Here is a 23,049-nt window from a genome sequence, read left to right as displayed (position 1 = left end):
CCCTGTCCCTGGGATTCTCCAGGCAAGAACACTGGAGTGGGTTGCCATTTCCTTCTCCAATGCATGAAAGTGAAAAGTTAAACTGAAGTCACTCAGTCGTGTCTGACTCTTCACGACCCCATGGACTGCAGCCAACCAGGCTCCTCCATCCATGGGATTTTCCAGGCAAGAGTACTGGAGTGGAGTGCCATTGCCTTCTCTGGAAGAAAGCAGATAAGACTACAAAAACAAGCAGGAAATGAGTAACGAAACGGCAGTAAATGCATACTACCTATAATCACTTCAAATGTCAAGCAGAAGACAGGACACCCAATTAAATTCATATCCACCTTAAAGTGATGGAGAACCACAGATTTTTTAAAGACACTCTGTTTTAATATTACTCATATATATGACTCCCCTGATGGCTCAGACAGTAAAGCATCTGTCTACAATGCGGGAGACCCAGGTTCGATCTGGGGAAGATCCCCTGGAGAAGGAAATGGCAATCCACTCCAGTACTATTGCATGGAAAATCCCATGGACAGAGGAGCCTGGTAGGCTACAGTCCATAGAGTCGCAAAGAGTCGGACACACCTGAGCGACTTCACTTCATTGCAGGCAGATTCTTACCAATTTGAGCCACCAGAGAAGCCTATGGCTCAAGTTGATAAGAATCTGCCTGCAATGCGGGAGACCCAGATCCAATCCCTGGTCAGTAAGATACCCTGGAGAAGGAAATGACAGCCCACTCCAGTATTCTTGCCTGGAAGATCCCTTGGACAAAGGAGCCTGGTGGGCTACAGTTCAAGGGGCTGCAAGAGTCAGACAAGACTTAAATACTTAGTATGTACACACTTAGTGCACATACACACATATACACATCTATATGTATACACATATGTACATGTATACATACACACATGTGTATGTGTATATACACATATATACACACACGTGTGTACATATATGTATATGCATATATAACACATATGTACATGTACACACACACATATTCAGGACTGATCTCCTTTAGGATGGACTGGTTGGATCTTCTTGCAGTCCAAGGGACTCTCAAGAGTCTTCTCCAAGAGTCTTCTCCAAAACCACAATTCAAAAGCATCAATTCTTCGGTGCTCAGCTTTCTTTATAGTCCAACTCTCACATCCATACACGACTACTGGAAAAACCATAGCTTTGACTAGACGGACCTTTGTTGGCAAAGTAATATCTCTGCTTTGTATATGCTGTCTAGGTTGGTCGTAGCTTTTCTTCCAAAGAGCAAGTGTCTTTGAATTTCATGGCTGCAGTCACCATCTGCAGTCATTTTGGAGCCCCCAAAATAAAGTCTGTCACTCTTTCCGCTGTTTCCCCACCTATTTGCCATGAAGTGATGGGACCAGATGCCATGATCTTAGTTTTCTGAATGTTGAGTTTTAAGCCAACTGTTTCACTCTCCTCTTTCATTTTCATCTAGAGGCTCTTTAGTTCTTCTTTGCTTTCTGCCATAAAGGTGGTGTCATATGCATATCTGAGGTCACTGATATTTCTCTCAGCAATCTTGATTCCAGCTTGTGCTTCATCTAGCCTGACATTTCTCATGATGTACTCTGCATATAAGTTAAACAAGCAGGGCGACAATATATAGCCTTGATATACTCCTTTCCCGATTTGGAACCAGTCTGTTGTTCCATGTCCAGTTCTAACTGTTGCTTCTTGACCTGCATACAGATTTCTCAGAAGGCAGGTCAGGTGGTCTGGAATGCCCGTCTCTTTAAGAGTTTTCCACAGTCTGTTGTGATTCACACTGTCAAAGGCTTTGGCATAGTCAATAAAGCAGAAGTAGATGTTTTTCTGGAACTCTCTTGCTTTTTTGATGATCCAACAGATGTTGGCAATTTGATTTCTGGTTCTATATATATATTCCTCAGTCTCTAGACCCACCTTCTGGAAATGTTCCTTACATTTTCTTCCAGAAAATGGTAGAAAAAAGCATAAATTTGCAATAGACACTAATATCAGTTCAGTTCAGTTACTCAGTTGTGTCCGACTCTTTGCAACACCATGAACCGCAGCATGCCAGGCCTCCCTGTCCTTCACCAACTCCCGGAGTCCACCCAAACCCATGTCCATTGAGTCGGTGATGCCATCCAACCATCTCATCCTCCATCGTCCCCTTCTCCTCCTGCCCTCAATCTTTCCCAACATCAGGGTCTTTTCAAATGAGTCAGCTCTTCGCATCAGGTGGCCAAAGTATTGGAGTTTCAGCTTCAACATCAGTCCTTCCAATGAATACCCAGGACTGATCTCCATTAGGATGGACTGGTTGGATCTCCTTGCAGTCCAAGGGACTCTCAGGAGTCTTCTCCAACACCACAATTCAAAAGCATCAATTCTTCAGCGCACAGCTTTATTTATAGTCCAACTCTCACATCTATACATGACTAATGGAAAAACCTTGAGTAGATGGACCTTTGTTGGCAAAGTAATGTCTCTGTTTTTTAATATGCTGTCTAGGTTGGTTAAAACTTTTCTTCTAAGGAGTAAGCATCTTTAATTTCATGGCTGCAATCACCACTTGCAGTGATTTTGGACCCCAGAAAAATAAAGTCAGCCACTGTTTCCACTGTTTCCCCATCTATTTGCCATGAAGTGATACTAGTATAGATCTTATTATATGCCAGATGCTGTCCAAAGTAAGCTATATTAAGAAACAAAAGAGACCATAGCAAAAATCAACAAAGCCAAAAGCTGGTTCTTTGAAAGGATAAATAAAATTGACAAACCATTAGCGAGACTCATCAAGAAGCAAAGGGAGAAAAATCAAATCAATAAAGTTAGAAATGAAAATGGAGAGATCACAACAGACAACACAGAAATACAAAGGATCATAAGAGACTACTATCAGCAATTATATGCCAATAAAATGGACAACGTGGAAGAAATGGACAAATTCTTAGAAAAGTACAACTTTCCAAAACTGGACCAGGAAGAAATAGAAAATCTTAACAGACCCATCACAAGCACAGAAATTGAAACTGTAATCAGAAATCTTCCAGCAAACAAAAGCCCAGGTCCAGATGGCTTCACAGCTGAATTCTACCAAAAATTTAGAGAAGAGCTAACACCTATCCTACTCAAACTCTTCCAGAAAATTGCAGAGGAAGGTAAACTTCTAAACTCATTCTATGAGGCCACCATCACCCTAATACCAAAACCTGACAAAGATGGCACAAAAAAGGAAAACTACAGGCCAATATCACTGATGAACATAGATGCAAAAATCCTTAACAAAATTCTAGCAATCAGAATCCAACAACATATTAAAAAGACCATACACCATGACCAAGTGGGCTTTATCCCAAGGATGCAAGGATTCTTCAATATCCACAAATCAATCAATGTAATACACCACATTAACAAATTGAAAAATAAAAACCATATGATTATCTCAATAGATGCAGAGAAAGCCTTTGACAAAATTCAACATCCATTTATGATAAAAACTGTCCAGAAAGCAGGAATAGAAGGAACATACCTCAACATAATAAAAGCTATATATGACAAACAAACAGCAAACAGTATCCTCAGTGGTGAAAAATTGAAAGCATTTCCTCTAAAGTCAGGAACAAGACAAGGGTTCCCACTTTCACCATTACTATTCAACATAGTTTTGGAAGTTTTGGCCACAGCAATCAGAGCAGAAAAAGAAATAAAAGGAATCCAAATTGGAAAAGAAGAAGTAAAACTCTCACTGTTTGCCGATGACATGATCCTCTACATAGAAAACCCTAAAGACTCCACCAGAAAATTACTAGAACTAATCAATGAATATAGTAAAATTTCAGGATATAAAATAACACACAGAAATCCCTTGCATTCCTATACACTAATAATGAGAAAACAGAAAGAGAAATTAAGGAAACAATTCCATTCACCATTGCAATGAAAAGAATAAAATACTTAGGAATATATCTACCTAAAGAAACTAAAGACCTGTATATAGAAAACTATAAAACAATGATGAAAGAAATCAAAGAGGACACTAAAAGATGGAGAAATATACCATGTTCATGGATTGGAAGAATCAATATAGTGAAAATGAGTATACTACCCAAAGCAATTTATAGATTCAATGCAATCCCTATCAAGCTACCAATGGTATTCTTCACAGAACTAGAACAAATAATTTCACAATTTGTATGGAAATACAAAAAAACCTCAAATAGCCAAAGCAATCTTGAGAAAGAAGAATGGAACTGGAGGAATCAACCTGCCTGACTTCAGGCTCTACTACAAAGCCACAGTCATCAAGACAGTATGGTACTGGCACAAAGACAGAAATATAGATCAATGGAACAAAATAGAAAGCCCAGAGATAAATCCACGCACATATGGACGCCTTATCTTTGACAAAGGAGGCAAGAATATACAATGGGTTAAAAACAATCTCTTTAACAAGTGGTGCTGGGAAAACTGGTCAACCACTTGTAAAATAATGAAACTAGAACACTTTCTAACACCATACACAAAAATAAACTCAAAATGGATTAAAGATCTCAATGTAAGACCAGAAACTATAAAGCTCCTGGAGGAGAACATAGGCAAAACACTCTCCAATATACATCACAGCAGGATCCTCTATTACCCACCTCCCAGAATATTGGAAATAAAAGCAAAAATAAACAAATGGGACCTATTTAAAATTAAAAGTTTCTGCACAACAAAGGAAACTATAAGCAAGGTGAAAAGACAGCCTTCAGAATGGGAGAAAATAATAGCAAATGAAGCAACTGACAAACAACTAATCTCAAAAATACACAAGCAACTCCTACAGCTCAACTCCAGAAAAATAAATGACCCAATCAAAAAATGGGCCAAAGAACTAAATAGACATTTCTCCAAAGAAGACATACAGATGGCTAACAAACACATGAAAAGATGCTCAACATCACTCATTATCAGAGAAATGCAAATCAAAACCACAATGAGGTACCATTTCACGCCAGTCAGAATGACTGCGATCCAAAAGTCTACAAACAATAAATACTGGAGAGGGTGTGGAGAAAAGGGAACCCTCTTACACTGTTGGTGGGAATGCAAACTAGTACAGCCACTATGGAGAACAGAGTGGAGATTCCTTAAAAAACTGGAAATAGAACTGCCTTATAATCCAGTAATCCCACTGCTGGGCATACACACTGAGGGAAACCAGAATTGAAAGAGAAACGTGTACCCCAATGTTCATCGCAGCACTGTTTATAATAGCCAGGACATGGAAGCAACCTAGATGTCCCTCAGCAGATGAATGGATAAGAAAGCTGTGGTACGTATACACAATGGAGTATTACTCAGCCATTAAAAAGAATACATTTGAATCAGTCCTAATGAGGTGGATGAAACTGGAACCTATTATACAGAGTGAAGTAAGCCAGAAAGAAAAACACCAATACAGTATACTAATGCATATATATGGAATTTAGAAAGGTGGTAACAATAACCCTATATACGAGACAGCAAAAGAGACACTGATGTATAGAACAGTCTTTTGGACTCAGTGGGAGAGGGAGAGGGTGGGATGATTTGGGAGAATGGCATTGAAACATGTATAATATCATATATGAAACGAGTCGCCAGTCTAGGTTCGATGCACGATACTGGATGCTTGGGGCTGGTGCACTGGGATGACCCAGAGGGATGGTATGGGGAGGGAGGAGGGAAGAGGGTTCAGGACGGGGAACACATGTATACCTGTGGCAGATTCATTTTGATATATGGCAAAACCAATACAATATTGTAAAGTTAAATAAAATAAAATTAAAAAAAAAAAACAAAGTAAGCTATATTAATTAACCCATATAATCCTTACAACAGCCTTATAAGGGAGTCACTATTAACATTTCAAAAGCAGAGACATTACTTTGCCAACAAAGGTCCATCTAGTCAAGGCTACGGTTTTTCCTGTGGTCATGTATGGATGTAAGAGTTGGACTGTGAAGAAGGCTGAGCGCCGAAGAATTGATGCTTTTGAACTGTGGTGTTGGAGAAGACTCTTGAGAGTCCCTTGGACTGCAAGGAGATCCAACCAGTCCATTCTGAAGGACATCAGCCCTGGGATTTCTTTGGAAGGAATGATGCTAAAGCTGAAACTCCAGTACTTTGGCCACGTCATGCGAAGAGTTGACTCACTGGAAAAGACTCTGATGCTGGGAGGGATTGGGGGCAAGAGGAGAAGGGGACGACAGAGGATGAGATGGCTGGATGGCATCACTGACTCGATGGACGTGAGTCTGAGTGAACTCCAGGAGTTGGTGATGGACAGGGAGGCCTGGCGTGCTGCAATTCATGGGGTCGCAAAGAGTCGGACATGACTGAGCGACTGATCTGATCTGATCTGATTAACATTTCCATCTTACAAAGAGGAAATGAGGCCCAGAAAGACTAACCAACCTGCCCATGGTCATAGAACTAGAAGGATAAAGTTAGCTTTTGAACTCAGCCAATACAGCTCCACAATCTATGCTGTTAACCACTAGGCTACTTTATCTCCAGTACTTACTGAGTTTCCATGTATGCATGCAAAAATCATGAACATGAAATAAGTATTCTAACACAAATGACTCATACTCTCCTTTTACTCTGCACCATGTTCTTTCAGTTATTAAATAGTAACTTACCTTCAAGGTGTTTTCTGTCAACCCATTCTGATCCACTTTATTCTTAAAGATTGTGCAGGATTTCGTTATGTCAACATTCCAAACTATACTTAAACACATCTATATTGATTAATATTAGCAATAATTACAGGTTTGGATCATAGAAATAATGCTGCATGAAAATAATAGCAGAGGAATTGTTCAAAGGAAATATTTATTTTAAATATTCAAAATATGGCAAAATTTCCTGTTGTAAATGGAGATATTCAATAGCCCTCCCATCTGTCACCCAACATTTCCCCTAAAGGTGAGTTTTCATCAAATTTTGTTTTTAAATTCTCTGCCCATCTAATAAGTGAAAAGTGATCCCCACAGTATTCTTAAATAGCCTAATGTGATGACACATGTGTTTGGGAAAGATCACGCTGACAGAGCACAGAAGCTAGCTTGGTCACACCAAGAGTCAAACCAGAAAGGACAGATAGGAGGCAGTGATCACAGACTGCACTGCATGGAACAAGCAGAACTTACGCAGAGCACGGCTGTGAATGTGTCAGGAGGAATGAACAAGGGTGGAGGCCCCAGCAAAAAGGCCAGCTGATATTTGATATTGTGCTAGAGATGGGTAAGAAAGAGGAAGGATTCCAAAATATCTCTGAGGTTTATGAGTTAAGAAGCCACAAGGATTGTAAAGAAAGCAACCATCCTAGGAAATACAGAAGAAGGCAAAGATTTGGAGGCGTGCCAGAGGACGACAGAGTTCCCTTACAAATATGAGATTCTATTATTTACTTAGAGAAGCTGCCTTCCTCTGCGGCAGGGGCTATTTCAGAATATTCACTGTATTTAATGTCAGTAAATCCTTGACGTTAGCCACAATATGAAGACAAAGACACTTACATCAAATTACCCAGCACGTTTATGAAACCAACTGTTCCATGCCAAAGCATTCCTTTAGCATTCTGCCATCTAGTGAATAATAATCATTGGTACAACTTGGCCTGTAAACTGCTCCTTCGGAACAAAGAAACCAGAATTTTATGACTTCTCATCGTGAATCTTTTCAGTTTCACACCATAGAAGCATAATCTGGACGTGCCTCACATTTTTTTGCAAAACTTAATCTCATAATTATTAAAATTTAAAACCCAGAGGAAAGAATGAAAGCATAAAACCTACCAGCTTAATCCTAAAATTTGACCTTGGGCTTTGCTTGAAAATGTTTGCTGTTAGAGTCAGGGGGTAGTTATTGTGAATTTCTTTTGCATTACACTATCTCTTTCTGTCATGAAAAATAACAACAAAAACATGCACACACACACACACACAAAACCTTTACTCATTAGCAACTTTCTTCTCTGTAATAAATATATTTAAGTAAACAATTGTCACCCATTACTTGACCTATGCTTAGTAATACTATCATAAGTTTATCATCTGAAAAATGATACTACATAACACATTAGAGATTGTATTTGAATGTTACAGGAGTTTATTATAAAAAATTTGTTACCTCTATTTTTATGAAAATTTTGCTCAGTTTTCCTGAGTTGATTGCTAATGCATATTACGTATTAAACTTTATATATACACACATTTTAATTGAGTTTTTTTGCAAGCCTATCTCCCCAAAGGATCTGCAAATTTATTGACTGAGCAGATAATGTCATATAGCTTTCTGTTATGATGTGTTTAGTACCTCTTGGTTTTCAATAAATGCTAATGAATGAGTGATTTGAAATGATTGAAAGAATGAATAGAAAATGTCTGAAGTGTCATTCATTTTAATTCAAATTATATTGATATGTGATTTAAAAGAAGCAATCACTGTACTCAGCATCCTTCATGAGCCCTAGAAGACACAGACTGGACATATCATCTGAGTACCCACAAGGCCGTGAAAATAGAGATGTACAGTCATTAGACAGAATGGAGGGAAGTAGACAAAAGCCCTCCTTTGAAATGTGTCCTCATCGGTCATGGCAACATTCCCAGGCTTGTCAACTTATTTCCTTTGGCAGCTGTCTCTTGGTCCATCTGTTGAATTTCGATGCCGAAATGCTCAAAAAGTGAGCATGTCTTTATTCTGCATGATTATATACCAGCAGAGTGTATGCACTTGAGCTATTTCAGATTGTCAGCTAAAATTGCTCCCAAGAGAGTGTTTCATTGCCTTATGGATAACTATGGATGAAACCTCAAAATTAGGACGCTTATCCTAAGAACTTGGTATTAGTGATGTGCATTGGTTGCAAAACAGAGAATTGCAAGGAGAGATAAGAAGGTCTTCTTAAGTGAACAGTGCAAAGAAATAGAGGAAAACAGTAGAATGGGAAAGACTAGACATCTCATCAGGAAAATTGGCAATATCAAGGGAACATTTTATGCAAGGATGGGCACAATAAAGAACAGAAACAGTGAGGACCTAACAGAAGCAAAGAGATTAAGAACAGGTGGCAAGAATACACAGAAGAACTATACAAAAGAGATCTTAATGACCCAGATAACCACAATGGTATGGTCACTCACCTAAAGCCAGAAATCCTGGAGTGTGAAGTCAAGTGGGCAATAGGAAGCATTAATAAAAATAAAGCTAGAGGAGGTGACTGAATTTCAGTTGAACTATTTAAAGTCCTAAAAGATGATGCTTTTAAAGTGCTGCTGTCAGCAAACTTGGAAAACTCAGCAGTGGCCACTGAACTGGAAAAGGACAGTTTTTATTCCAATTCCAAAGAAGGGCAATGCCAAAGAATGTTTAAATGATTGTATTCATTTTACATGCTGGTAAGGTTATACACAAAATCCTTCAAGCTAGGCTTCAGCACTATGTGAACTGAGAACTTCCAGATATACAAGCTGGGTTTAGAAAAGGCAGAGGAACCAGAGATCAAATTGCCAACATTCGCTGGGTCATACAGACAGTAAGGGAATTTCAGAAAAACATCTATTTCTGTTTCATTGACTATGCTAAAGCCTTTGACTGTGTGGCTCACAACAAACTGTGGAAAATTCTTAAAGAGATGGGAATACCAAACCACCTTACCTGCCTCCTGCGAAACCTGTATGCAGGTCAAGAAGCAACGGTTAGAACCACACGTGGAAAAACTGACTGATTCAAAATTGGGAAAGGAGTATGACAAGGCTATATACTGACTGCTTATTTAACTTATGTGCAGAGTATATCATCTGAAATGCCAGGCTGGATGAATCACAAGCTGGAATCAAGATTGTTGGGAGAAACATCAACAACCTCAGATATGCAGATGATACCTAATGGCAGAAAGTTAAGAGGAACTAAAAAGCCTCTTGATGAGGGTGAAAGAGAAGAATGAAAAATCTGGCCTAAAACTCAACATTCAAAAACTAAGATCATAGTATCTTGTCCCATCACTTCATGGCAAATAGAAGGGCGAAAAATGGAAACAGTGACAGATTTTATCTTCTTAGCCTCCAAATTCACTGCAGACGGTGACTGCAGCCACAAAATTAAAAGATGCTTGCTTTTTGGAAAGAAAGCTATCACAAACCTAAACAGCAGAGACATCACTTTGCTGACAAAGGTCCATATAGTCAAAGCTATTGTTTTTCCGTACAGGTGTGAGAGTTGCATCATAAAGAAGGCTGAGCACTGAGAATTGATGCTTTTGAAGTGTAGTGTTGGAGAAGAGTCTTGAGATTCCCTTGGACTGCAAGGAGATCAAACTAGTCAATCCCAAAGGAAATCAACCCTGAATATTCATTACAAGGACTGATGCCGAAGCTCCAATACTTTGGCCACTTGATGAGAAGAGCCTGCTCATTGGAGAAGACCCTGATGCTAGGAAAGACTGAGGGCAAGAGGAGAAGGGGGCATCAGAGGATGAGATGGTTAGATAGCATCACCAACTCAATGGACATGAATTTGAGCAAATTCTGGAAACAGTGGAGGACAGAGGAGCCTGGTTTGGTGCAGTCCATGGGGTTGCAGAGTCAGACACAACTCAGTGACTGAACGGCAATAGCAAACTGGTTGTAAATTGGACCTCTGAATCAATCTACATGTCTAACCTGTAATTTTACTCTAGCCAAGCTAATTCTAAGGAGTTCAGATAAGGGCCTCATCTATTTTTGGAGTTTTTTGTAAGTGTTATTACAAACTTGTATTCCTTTGGGCAGCTGTTTTCATTTTTCTTTTCATATTAACACCTCTGCTTTTAAAAATCAAACCTTTGTACTTGTGGGGTATCATTTGCATTTGTGTGTTTCATAGAGCATTATTGCCATCTGAAGCTGCAGAGGAGAAAAATAAGTACTATTTCTCTTAAGTAATATTGTTGTTGGGGCATAGGCTTGGATTACTGTGATATTGAATGGTTTGAAAACTAAGATCATGGCATCTAGTCCCATCACTTCATGGGAAATAGATGGGGAAACAGTGGAAACAGTGTCAGACTTTTTTTGGGGGGGGGCTCCAAAATCACTGCAGATGGTGATTGCAGCCATGAAATTAAAAGACGTTTACTCCTTGGAAGAAAAGTTATGACCAACCTAGATAGTATATTGAAAAGCAGAGATTTTACTTTGCCAACAAAGGTCCGTCTAGTCAAGGCTATGATTTTTCCAGTAGTCATGTATAGATGTGAGAGTTGGACTGTGAAGAAAGCTGAGTGTGAAGAATTGATGCTTTTGAACTGTGGTGTTGGAGAAGACTCTTGAGAGTCCCTTGGACTGCAAGGAGATCCAACCCGTCCATTCTAAAGGAGATCTGTCCTGGGTGTTCATTGGAAGAGTTTGAGAGAACTTGGGAGTTGGTGATGGACAGGGAGGCCTGGCATGCTGTGATTCATAGAGTCGCAGTCGGACATAACTGAGCGACTAAACTGAACTGAACTGAAATATGTTGTTGCTGTTTTTGTTGTTCAGTTGCTAAGTCGTGTCTGACTCTGTGATCCCATGAACTGCAGCACACCAGGCTTCTCTGTCATCGCTGTCTCCCTGAGTTTCCTCAAACTTATGTCCACAGAGTCAGTGATGCCATCCAACCATCTCATTTTTTATCACCCCCTTCTCCTCTTGCCCTCAGTTTTTCCCAGCATCAGGGTCTTTTCCAGTGAGTTGGCTCTTTTGCATCAGAACCAGTCCACACACACAGTTGGCCCTCTGCATCCACAGTTTCTGTATGTGCAGATTCAACCAACTGTGGATCCAAAAAAAAAAAAAAAAACAACATTTTTTTAAGATATCAGAAAGTTTCAAGAAGCAAAACTTTAAATTTGCTGTGCAGACAACTGTTTATAGAACATTTACATTGTATTTATCACTTATGTAGCAGTTCAGAGCTTCCCTGATGGCTCAGACAGTAAAGAATCTGCCTCCAATGCTGTGGGAGATGTGGGATACACTGTATTAGGTATGATGAGTAATCAGTAAATAGAGCTGATTTAGAGTATATGGAGGGTGTGCATAGGTCATATGCAAATATCACACCATATTATATAAGCAATTGAGTATGTGAAGATTTTAGTATCCCAGGATGTCCTGGAACCAATTCCCTTAGAGATAGGAGCGGGGAGGGGAAGACTGTAATAGCAAAATAAGACGACTCAGAGTTGGTTGGTTGGTTGGTTGGTTTTGAAATCTGAACATGTAAAATAATTATATAAATGTAATTAAAAGTAATTTTTAAAAACATTCGTACTGAGTGCCAAAGAATTGATGCTTTTGAACTGTGGGGTTGGAGAGGACTCTTGAGAGTCCCTTGGACTGCAAGGAGATCCAACCAGTCCATTCTGAAGGAGATCAACCCTGGGATTTCTTTGGAGGGAATGATGCTAAAGCTGAAACTCCAGTACTTTGTCCACCTCATGGGAAGAGTTGACTCATTGGAAAAGACTCTGATGCTGGGAGGGATTGAGGGCAGGAGGAGAAGGGAACAACAGAGGATGAGATGGCTGGATGGCATCACTGACTGGATAGACATGAGTTTGAGTGAACTCTGGGAGTTGGTGATTGACAGGGAGGCCTGGCTCGCTGCGATTCATGGGGTCGCAAAGAGTCGGACACGACTGAGCGACTGAACTGAACTTAATTCTTAAGTATTTACTTAATACTCAAGCAAAAGGAGTCATAATAATGTGAGAATTAACACATTAAAGAGCTTTCTCTTTCAGAAAAACCTGAGATAAAAGACCTCTCCCAAGGAGGACCCTGAGAACCTGGAAGAATTCATGGATATAAAGAATCAACAGATTCTGCTGCTGCTGCTACTGCTAAGTCGTGTCAGTCATGTCCAACTCTGTGCAACCCCACAGACAGCAGCCCACCAGGCTCCTCCATCCCTGGGATTCTCCAGGCAAGAACATTGGAGCGGGTTGCCATTTCCTTCTCCAATGCATGAAAGTGGAAAGTGAAAGGGAGGTCCATCAGTTGTGTCTGACTCCTAGCGACCCCATGGACTAAAGCCTACCAGGCTCCTCCATCCATGGGATTTTCCAGGCAAGAGTAACAGATTCTAGGGACATTAAATTACACCTGGCAATTCAGACTCCAGAATGGATGGTGCAGCCATCCCCTTGCCTTCAGGCATGGTGGGTGAACACAGGCTTGCAGAGCAGCACAGAGAGAACCACTGGCATCCACGTGTTCTCCAGATGGAGACATCTGAGCGCCCTAGAATTGGACTTAACACTGACTCGGGAGGTGGGCCCAGACAAGATCCTCTTCTCTTTCAAACCACATATTGTGGATTTCATAGAGAAAAAACTAGATGACAGAGTGGCTGGGTAACTAAACATGAGAATTCAGGAGCTCATCCATCAGTCAGCTAAAGAGGTTTCTTTTTAAGTGCTGATCAATCCCCGACCTGTCTTGTCAAGTTCCATACTCCTTCAGTGGAGATATAACCCAGAAGTGCCCTGCCATGTCCCTTGCGTCCTGTTTTTAGAAGAAGTTTAAACTCCATAAGTTCAAAGAGAAAAAATTTAATCAGAGAAGTGAGACACAAAGGAAAACAGTCAAGCAAGAGAGAAAGTTATAGTTTAGCCATGAAACAAAGTCAAGGACCTTTAGTCCTCCTCGAGGGCTATCGTGTGTGTGTGCTCAGTTGCTTAGTTGTGTCTGACTCTTTGTGGCCCCGTGGACTCTAGCCCACCATGCTCCTCTGCCCATGGAATTTTCCAGGCAAGAACACTGGAGTGGGGTGCCATTCCCTACTCCAGGGAATCTTCCAGACCCATGCCTCTTGTTTCTCCTGCATTGGCAGTGAAATTTGTTACCACTAGCGCCACCTGGGAAGACCCCTCAAGAGCTCTAGATAATCTTCTGAGCTATATATTCTGAGCTCCTTTGCAGACACTGAAACGGCCACCAGGTGGAAGAAGTTAACTGCATGCTGATCACCAGCACTTGGACCCCAGGATGACTGGAGCCAGGAGACTGAGATGGCTGACTCCTGGTTACCTAACACCAACCAGAGAATGTTGCAAAAGCTGATGATGCACACACCCTCCTATCCTCTCCTTCACCCTGTCTTTAAGAACATTTCTCTGAAAGCCATTGGGGAATTGGGTCTTCTGAGCATCAGAGGACCACACACTCCTTGCTTTCCTTGTTTGGTGCTTGCAATGAACGCTTCACCTTACTTCACTTTACACCACCACAACCATGTCTCAGCAGATTGGCTTTTCTGTGAATGGGTGAGTGGACCAAGTTTGGTTCCGTTATAGAAGGAGGTATTTCGTTGGCTACAGCTGAGTCTGCAGAAGAATGCTGTGTAAGACCCACTTAAGACTGTAAGACAAACCTGAAGGATGTCAAGAAACCAAACCAGTAGTCCAGAAAAGCTGAGAATAGTTTCCCACTATAGAAATAGGGAAGCCAACAGAGGATAAACACAAAGGTAGGCATTACTAACTTTTTACATTAGCACAATTGATGTGATCCCCACACTAGGCAACATTAGTATCACCTGGAACTTGTTAGAAATGCTAATTCTTCTCCTCCACCACAGACCTATTGGACTAAAAACTCTGCGGAGGTTGGAGAGGACTGTAATCTGAGGTGTCAGGAGCCCTCCCGGTGATTCTTACAAATGCTGACATTTGAAAACCACCGACATAGACTTTAAAGAAATAGATTAACCTCCAAGCTATAAAGAAATGGATTAACCTCCAAGCCATTTTTAAAAGAATCTCATTCACAGTTTATGTAATAAGTGAATGTTGGAAATTTAAAGTAAAAGATGTAACACCTTATACGATCCATGGTACAGATACATTTGATACCACCTATAGATGGGAGTTGAAAAGTGAGCTATTTATAACTGATATCACAAAGTTTTCATGAGGCTAGAATGTTTTCTTAAGTCTCTTAAATATACTCTTAACTAGGAAATAATAGAATCAGTATTGTGTTGTATTTATTATTATTTTGGCTGATTTACTTTTTAAAAGAAGTCAATAAAATTTTCAAAGTTTCCCCTCATAAAACTAAACTTAATGAGGAAAAATTCAAGTACCTGTTCCTTGTGTTTGAGAAGAATATTCCGGGCTTAAGAAAAGCATATAGCTGGAAGCAGACAGCTGAAATGACCCACATACTGAGTTTAGTGAACAAACCATATTAAATCAGACCTGGAACTTCTAGCTCACAAAATGAGTGAAATTAGTCTGAATAATTGAACTTTCCTGGTGATGGAGCTTGATCCTGATTCTGAATCACAGGGCATATCTGATAAGAAAGGAAATGGGTGGAGATGAAATAAATAGTCAGCTAGCAGACCACTGGAGTGAGGAGACTGAGAAGGATGGGAGCCTCACAGAGAAACACTCTAGTAACAAGAGCTGAAGATAGAGGCTGTTGACAGTCTCAACTGACGAGCCGTCAGGTAGGCACAAACCAAAGACCAGATAATTTAGCAAATGAAATTTTCCCCTAAAGTTGACTAAAGCCTGATGACAAAAATAAATAAATGCAAAGTTTGCCATGGGAAGTGGAGATCCTTAAGGAAACCCAGGAGAAACTGACATGTGAAATAAACTGAATTAGGAAGAGGATATGCTTGGGGTTGAGGAGGGGAAGTGAGGTGAAGATTGTAAGATATAGAGAACAGCAGACTCAGAAGCAAAGAATTTAAGAAATATAGGGTGAATTGCAGAATATGAAGTGATCCCAATGAAACTATATTGCTCCTCTCTGAAGACAATCTTGCTTTCCCAATGCCTCAGCGGGAAAGAGTCTGCCTGGAATATAGGAGATACAGGAGACCAGAGTTTGATCCCTGGGTGGGGAAGATCCCCTAGAGAAGGAAATGGCAACCCACTCCAGTATTCTTGCCTGGAGAATTCTATGGACAGAGAAGCCTTGTGGGCAATAGTCCATGGGATTGCAAAGAGTCAGACAGGACTGAGTGACTAATGCTTTCACTTTCACAATCTATGCCCATGGTTCACTATTCACAGCTCCCCAAGTTGGTGGCACAGGAAGCACGTGAGTTTCCACTCCAGCTCATGTAACTTGATCAATTGACAAATGATATAAAAGTGAGTACCATGAAATAAAATACATTCTGATAAATTTTAAGCAAGAAGAACAGAACCACTCACACATACTTTTTATTTACTGGTTGTTAGGAGAAGGAAATGGCAACCCACTCCAGTGATCTTGCCTGGAGAATCCCAGGGACTGGGCAGCCTGGTGGGCTGCCGTCTATGGGGTCGCACAGAGTCGAACACGACTGAAGCGACTTAGCAGCAGCCGCCTAATTTCTAGCCTATTATTACTTTGAATCAGCCTATTAAAGATGGCTGATTCAAAAAAAGATCTTGTAAGTAAATATGATAGATTTTTAAACAAATATTTATTTTGAAATAAACATTTGATTATTTCTAAATCTACCAGGTTTATTCACAAAAGGCATAAATGATTACAACTCTTAAAAGAAAGTAACAAGTTGATGCTAATGATAGAAAAGCCCCCAGGAGAAGGACAGGAGTACAAGGAGAGAAGTAGACGAGCCACAAATTTATGCTTAGAGAGAGGAAGAACTCTCCTTGCCTGTGAAGGGACCAGAGCAGATCTGGTTGCAGCTCTTGCGCTCATCACCGCAGCTGAAGGACCTGCACCACAGGGCAACGACCAGTCTTTCCCTTCCCACCAGAGCAGGGCTGTGGAGCACAGACCTCTGCTTGAACAGAGACTTGGAAAACTTCTTACAAAATTTGAAAAGACAAAGCAGACAGTACGGATATGTGTAATCACTCGTATTCCTATTATGCTGCTGCTGCTGCTGCTGCCAAGTCACTTCAGTCATGTCCAACTCTGTGCGACCCCATAGATGGCAGCCCACCAGGCTCCCCCGTCCCGGGGATTCTCCAGGCAAGAACACTGGAGTGGGTTGCCATTTCCTTCTCCAATGCATGAAAGTGAAAAGTGAAAGTGAAGTTGCTCAGTCGTGTCCAACTCTTAGTGACCCCATGGACTGCAGCCCTCCAGGCTCCTCCGTCCCTGGGATTCTCTAGGCAAGAGTACTGGAGTGGGGTGCCACTGCCTTTTCCACCTATTATGCTAGGTCACACATTTTTGCATTTTGCCATCTTTTCTGCCAATGTTTCTCTAAGCATAACCATGCTGGGACCATGCTATGCTTCTGTGTGTATGACAATGGTGGCATATCTTCTTTTTATACAGTTTTTAAAAGTTACAGTCTACTTACAGTTATAACAAAATATTGACTCTATTCCCCATGTTGTACAATAAATCCCTGTAGCCTGTCTTAATCCTAGTAGCCTGTACCTCCCACTCTCCCACCCCATAATGCCCCTGACGGTAACCAAATACTCGTTTCTTCTGCATATCTGTGACTCTGCTTCGTTTTTTAATATTCACTAGTTTGTCATATCTTGGTTACGTATTATTATGTTGTATTTTCTCTGTCTGACTCATTGCACTTAGCATACTGTCCTCCACGTCTATCCGTGTCACTGCAAATGGTGATGAGCAGCTCAGTGATTGGACCACAAACACACTCCAAAGCACTTCCCAAAGCCAGATCTTGCACCAAAAAAAGGTCAAGGTCACTGTTTGGTGGCCTGCTGCCCATCTGATCCACTACAGCTTTCTGAATCCCAGTGAAACCTTATATCTGAGAGTTTTGCTCAGCAAACTGATGAGATGCACCAAAAGCTGCAATGACTGCACCTGGCATTGGTCAACAGAATGGGCCCAATTCTTCTCCATGACAACACCCAACTGTATGTCACACAACTGATGCTTCAAAATGGAGAGAATTTAGCTACAAAGTTTTGCCTCATCCACCATATTCAACTGACCTCTCAGTAACCAACAAATACTTCTTCAAGCATCTTGACAACGTTTTGCAGGGAAAATGCTTCGACAACCAGCAGGAGGCAGAAAATGCTCTCCACAAGTTCACTGAATCCTGAAGCACGGATTTTTATGGTACAGTTCAGTTCAGTTGCTCAATCCTGTCCAACTCTTTGTGGCCCCGTGGACTGCAGCACACCAGGCCTCCCTGTCCATCACCAACTCCTGGAGCTTGCTCAACTCATGTCCATTGAGTCGGTAATACCATCCAACCATCTCATCCTGTCGTCCCCTTCTCTTCCTTCCTTCAATCTTTCCCAGCATCAGGGTCTTTTCAAATGAGTCAGTTCTTCACATCAAGTGGCCAAAGTATTGGAGTTTCAGCTTCAGGATCAGTCCTTAGAATGAATATCCAGGACTGATCTCCTTTAGAATGGACTGATTCGGGACTCTCAAGAGTCTTCTCCAATACCACAGTTCAAAAGCATCAATTCTTTGGCGCTTAGCTTTTTTCATAGTCCAACTCTCACATCCATAAATTACCACTGGAAAAACTTGACTAGATGGACCTTTGTTGGCCAAGTAATGTCTCTGCTTTTTAATATGCTGTCTAGGTTGGTCATAACTTTTCTTCCAAGGATCAAGTGTCTCTTAATTTCATGACTGCAGTCAACATCTGTAGTGATTTTGGATCCCCCCAAAATAAAGTCTGTTACTGTTTCCACTGTTTCCCTATCTATTTGCCATGAATTGATGAAACTGGATGCCATGACCTTCATTTATTGAATGTTGAGTTTTAAGCCAGTTTTTTTTTTTCACATTCATCAAAAAGTTCTTTGCTTTCTGCCATAAGGATGGTGTCATCTGTGTATCTGAGGTTATTGATACTTCTCCCAGCAATATTGATTTCAGTTTGTGCTTCATCCAGTCCAGATTTCACATGATATACTCTGCATATAAGTTAAATAAGCAGGGTGACAATATACAGCCTTGATGTACTCCTTTCCCAATTTGTGAACCAGTCTGTTTTTCCAAGTCCAGTTCTAACTGTTACTTCTTGACTTGCATGCAGGTTTCTCAGGAGGCAGGTCAGGTGGTCTGGTATTCCCATCTCTTGAGGAAATTTCCAGTTTGTTGTAATCTACACAGTCAAAGGCTTCTGCGTAGTCAATAAAGCAGAAGTAGATATTTTTCTGGTATTCTCTTGCTTTTTCGATGATCCAATGGATGTTGGCTATTTAATCTCTGATTCCTCTACCTTTTCTAAATCCAGCTTGAAAAACTAGAAGTTCAAGGTTCACGTACTGTTGAACTCTGGCCTGGAGAATTTTGAGAATTACTTTGCTAGCATGTGAGATGAGTGCAATTGTGTGGTAGTTTGAGCATTCTTTGCCATTGTCTTTCTTTGGAATTGGAATGAAAACTGACCTTTTCCAGTCCTGTGGCCACTGCTGAGTTTTCCTAATTTGCTGGCATATTGAGTGCAACACTTTCTCAGCATCATTTTTTAGGATTTGAAATAGCTCAACTGGTGTTCCATCACCTCCACTAGCTTTGTTCGTAGTGATGCTTCCTAGGCCCACTTGACTTCACATTCCAGGATGTCTGGCTCTAGGTGAGTGATCACACACCATCGTAGTTATCTGGGTCATGAAGATCTTTTTTTGTATAGTTCTTCTGTGTATTCTTGCCACCTCTTCTTAATATCTTCTGCTTCTGTTAGGTCCATACCTTTTCTGTCCTTTATTGAGCCCATCTTTGCGTGAAATATTCCCTTGGTGTCTCTAATTTTCTTGAAGAGATCTCTAGTCTTTCCCATTCTATTGTTTTCCTCCATTTCTTTGCATTGATCATTGAAGGAGGCATTATTATCTCTCCTTGCTAGTCTTTGGAATTCTTGCTATTTTTGGCATTCAAATGGGTATATCTTTCCTTTTCTCCTTTGCCTTTAGCTTCTCCTCTTTTTTCAGCTATTTGTAAGGCCTCCTCAGACAGCCATTTTCCATTTCTTTTTCTTGGGAATGGTTTTGATCACTGCCTCCTGTACAATGTCACAAAGCTCCATCCATAGTTCTTCAGGCACTCTGTCTATCAGATCTAGTCCCATGAATCTATTTCTCATTTCCACTGTGTTATCATAAGGGATTTGATTTAGGTCATACCTGAAAGGTCTAGTGGTTTTCCCTACTTTCTTCAATTTCAGTCTGAATTTGGCAATAATGAGTTCATGATCTGAGCCACAGTCAGCTCCAAGTCTTGTTTTTTGCTGACTGTATAGAGCTTCTCAATCTTTGGCTGCAAAGAATATAATCAATGTGATATCGGTATTGGTGATGCCCATGTGTAGAGTCTTCTCTTGTTTTGTTGGAAGAGGATGTTTGCTATCACCAGTGCGTTCTCTTGGCAAAACTCTCTTAGCCTTTGCTCTGCTTCATTCTGTACTCCAAGGTCAAATGTGCCTATTACTCCAGGTATCTCTTGACTTCCTACTTTTGCATTCCAGGCCCCTATGATAAAAAGGCCATCTTTTGGGGGTGTTAATTCTAGATGGTCTTGTAGGTCTTCATAGAACTATTCAACTTCAGCTCCTTTAGCATAACTGGTCAGGGCATAGACTTGGATTACTGTGATATTGAATGGTTTGTCTTGGAAATGAACAGAGATCATTCTGTCATTTTTGAGATTGTACCCAAGTATTGCATTTTGGACTCTTTTATTAACCATGAGGGCTACTCCATTTTTTCTAAGGGACTCTTGCCCACAGTAGTAATATAACGGTCATCTAAATTAAATTCACCCAATCCAGTCCATTTTAGTTCACTGATTCCTAAAATGTCAATGTTCACTCTTGTCATCTCCTGTTTGAACACTTCCAATTTACCTTAATTCATGGACCTAACATTCCAGGTTCCTAAGCAATATTGTTCTTTGCAGCATCAGTCTTTACTTCCATCACCAGTCACATCCACACCTGGGTGTTGTTTTTGCTTTGGCTCCATCTCTTCTTTCTTTCTGGAGTTATTTCTCCACTGATCTCCAGTAGCAAATGGGCACCTACCAACCTGGGGAGCTCATCTTTCAGTGTCATATCTTTTTTGCCTTTTCATACTGTTCATGGGGTTCTCAGGGCAAGAATTCTGAAGTGGTTTGCTCTTCCCTTCTCCAGTGGACCACATTTTCTCAGAACTCTCCACCATGACCCATTCATCTTGGGTGGCCCTACACAGCATGGCACATAGTTTCATTGAGTTAGACAATGCTGTGGTCCATGCGATCAGTTTGATTAGTTTTCTGTGATTGTGGTTTTCAGTCTGTCTTCCCTCTGACAGATAAGGATAAGAGGCTTATGGAAACTTCTTGTTGGGAGAGACTGAGTGTGGGGGAAACTGGGTCTTATTCTGATAGGCGGGGCCATGCTCAGTTAATCTTTAATCCGATTTTCTGTTGATGGCTGTGTTCCTTCCCTATTGTTTGACCTGAGACCAGACTATGGTGGAGGCAATGAAGATACTGGCGACCTCGTTCAAAAGGTCCTGTTCATGCACTGCCACAGTCAGTGCCCCAGACCCTGCAGCAGGCCACCGCTGACCCACACATCCACTGGAGACTCCAGGACGCTCACGGGCAAGTCTGGGCCAGTCTCATGAGGTCACTGCTCCTTTTCCTGGGTTCTAGTGCCCACATCGTTTTGTTCGTGCCCTCCAAGATTCTGTTTCCCCAGTCCTGTGTAAGTTCTGTAATCAAATCCCACTTGCCTCCAAAGTCAAATTCCCTGGGGGTTCTCAGTCCCTTTGCCAGATCCCCGGGTTGGGAAATCTGTTTTGAGCCCTAGAACTTTCTTAACAGTGCGAGAATTTCTTTGGTATAATTGTTCTGCAGTTTGTGGGTTGTCTGCTCGGCAGCTCTATGGTGGGATTAATGGTGACCTCCTCCAAGAGGGCTTATGCCACAGGATGGGTGACCCAGATCTGCTGCAGCCAGAGCCCCTGCCCCTTTGGCAGGCCACTGCTGACCCGTACCTCTATAGGAGACGCTCAAACACAGGTCTGGCTCAGTCTCTGGGGTCTCTGGGTCCTGGTTCACATAAGGTTTTGTTTGAGCCCTCCAAATGTCTCTCCCGGGTATGGGGTTTGACTCTAAACATGATTTTGCCCCTCCTACCATCTTGTTGGGGCTTCTCCTTTGCCCTTGGATGGGGAATATCTTTTTTTTTGTGGGATCCAACATTCTCCTGTTGATGGTTGTTCAGCAGTGAGTTGTAATTTTGGACTTCTCATGGGAGAAGATGGGTGCATGCCTTCTACTCCACCTGTATCATTTATGGTACCGGAAAAAACAAACTTATCTCATTAGCAAAAATGTGTTGATTGTAATTGTTCTTATTTTGATTAATAAAGATATATCTGAGCCTAGTTATAATGATTTAAAATTCACTGTTGAAACCAAAATTATGTTTGCACTAATCTAACAGTTGATAGGTATGTATTTGGAGCTAAGTTAACAATAGAGTAAAATCTGAATTACTATTTGTCAAGATTCCTTGTCTTTGAAATTAAAAAAAAAACAATTTTTTTAAGTTTTTTTCTCACGCTCAAAGCACATATCCACTAAGCAATTCTTATATGGACACTCTAAGTACAAAGAAAATGGTAATAATGGTTAATAAATTGACCAATGGCTTTGAAATACTACATTTTTAATGCCAAAAAAAAATATTGTGACTGTCTCTAGACTTGGAGTTGAGGTGACCTTTGTCATTTGTCTTTTTATTTTGACCTTTTTAAAATTGCTATGAACCGATAATGACTTTTGTATTATAATATTTTTTGTATTCAAATTTTGAGAGGTTCCTGTCTCTTAGGTGGAGCATTCCAGTTTCTAGATCATCCTTTCATGGGTTTTTTCTTGATAAATCTTAAAATGATAGCTTTTTCTCCCTTAATCTCTTGGGATTATTTCTGGGCTTCTCTGAATATTGTTTAAAAAACTCCACGAAATATTTATTTTGTCTGATTTTACTTCAATATAATTTCAGCAACTCTGAGACTTTTTGCAAGAAAACAACAAAAAATGGAAAAATAAGTTTAATGAGAAAATTCAGAATGTCAAAAAT

This window comes from Bos javanicus, chromosome 23, assembly GCF_032452875.1.
Source record: "Bos javanicus breed banteng chromosome 23, ARS-OSU_banteng_1.0, whole genome shotgun sequence".
NCBI lineage: Eukaryota > Metazoa > Chordata > Mammalia > Artiodactyla > Bovidae > Bos > Bos javanicus.
Note: the sequence above shows the minus strand (reverse complement) of the source record.